This window comes from Dermacentor silvarum, chromosome 8 (genome assembly GCF_013339745.2).
Source record: "Dermacentor silvarum isolate Dsil-2018 chromosome 8, BIME_Dsil_1.4, whole genome shotgun sequence".
NCBI lineage: Eukaryota > Metazoa > Arthropoda > Arachnida > Ixodida > Ixodidae > Dermacentor > Dermacentor silvarum.
This window is the reverse complement of record NC_051161.1, coordinates 14174517-14176575: the sequence shown is the minus strand read 5'-3', so window position 1 is coordinate 14176575 and position 2059 is coordinate 14174517.

The following is a 2059-nucleotide window of genomic DNA, read 5'->3' as shown; positions in this document are numbered from 1 at the left end:
CAATAGGAAACAATATTTCTGTTGTTTTTGTGTTATATGATACTTCTTTCGAATGGAGATTTACTAACACCATTAAGAGAGAATTATGACAGTCATAATTTAGGCTATATTCATGCAACAATTTGTACTCATACGTGTCTTGTGCTCTAATTATTGTAAATTTTTTAGAGTGCAGCATGGGGACATCGCTATAACTCGGCCGATCCCAGCATAGTTCAGGATGTAGAAGTGTTAGGTAGGGTAAAGTGCAGTGACCATAGGTTAGTGAGGTCTGGGATTTCTCTCAATTTCAAGAGAGAAAGAATAAAATTAGTCAAGAAGTAACAGGCCAACCTAGATGCAGTAAGGGTAAAAGCAGACAAATTCAGGCTGGTGCTCGCAAACAAATAATGCAGCTTTAGAACAGCAAGATGAAGTCAACATAGAGGTAATGAATTAAATCTTAACTAGGCTGATCTCAGAAGCAGCAATTGAAGTGGGAGGTAAGGCACCAAGGCAACCAGTAGGTAAGCTCTCCCAAGTAACAAAAGACCTAATAAAGTAATGACAAAGCATGAAAGTGTCAAACTTAAGAGATCAGATCAGAATATATTTGAGAAAAACAACCTCTGAATATCAAATCGCTATAACTAGTGATGAAGGTAGAAGGGCCTTGCAAGACATGACCAGGGAAAAAGCGGCTGGAGAAGATAGAGTAACAGTCGATTTAATCAAAGATGGAAGAGATATGCTTGAAAAGCTTGCCGCCCTTTATACGGAATGCCTCGCGACTTCAAGTGTACCAGAAAGCTGTAAGAACGCCAACATTATACTCATCCATAAGAAGGGAGACGTTAAAGAAACGAAGAATTATAGACCCATTAGCTTGCTCTCAGTATTGTATAAAATATTGACCAAGGTAATTTCAAATAGAATCAGGGCAACACTTCAGCCAACCAAGAGAACAGGCTGGCTTCAGAAAGGAGTATTCTACGATGGATCATATTCATGGCATCAATCAGGTAATCAAGAAATCTGAGGGCTACAATCAACCTCTCTATATGGCTTTCATAGATTATGAAAAGGCATTTGATTCAGTAAGGATACCAGCAGTCATAGAGGCATTGCATAATCAAGGAGTACAGGAGGCATATGTGAATATCTTCGGAAATATCTACAAAGATTCTACTGCTACCTTGGTTCTCCACCAGAAAAGTAGAAAGTTACCTATCAAGAAAGGGGTCAGGCAAGGAGACACAATCTCTCCAATGCTATTCACTGCATGCTTAGAAGTATTCAAGCTCTTAGACTGGGAAGGCTTAGGAGTGAGGATCAACGGGAATATCTCAGCAACCTTCGGTTTGCAGATGGCATTGTCCTATTCAGCAACAATGGAGACGAATTACAACAAATGATTGAGGACCTTAATTGAGAAAGTATAAAAATTGGGTTGAAGATGAATATGCGCAGAAGACAAAGATAATGTTCAATAGCCTGGCAAGGGAACAAGAATTCAGGATCGCCAGTCAGTCTCTAGAGTCTGTAAAGGAGTACGTTTATTTAGGTAAATTACTCACAGGGGACCCTGATCATGAAAAAGAAATTTACAGAAGAATAAAATTGGGTTGGAGTGCATACAGCAGGCATTGCCAAATTCTGACTGGGAGATTACCACTGTCGATGAAAAGAAAAGTGTACAATCATTGCATTCTACCGGTGATAACATATGGGGCAGAAACTTGGAGGTTAACAAAGAAGCTCAAGAACAAGTTAAAGACCGTACAAAAAACGATGGAACGAAAAATGTTAGGCCTAACGTTAAGGGGACGCTGAAACGATTTTGACGATTTTGTACAAACGTACTGAGTCGTTAGAGTAGGTCCTTCTGATCATTAATTGACGCATGTAAGCTCTCCACGTAACGCATGTAATTTATTGTAAGGTTTTAAAAAGGTACATCGCTACCGATCCTAGCACACCAATCGGCTGAGTTTTATGACCAAGTGACGCGATTTGACCATATCACGTCAGTAGGGCCAGCTATCCGATTGGCTGCCCAGGGCTCATCATCGATAATTTT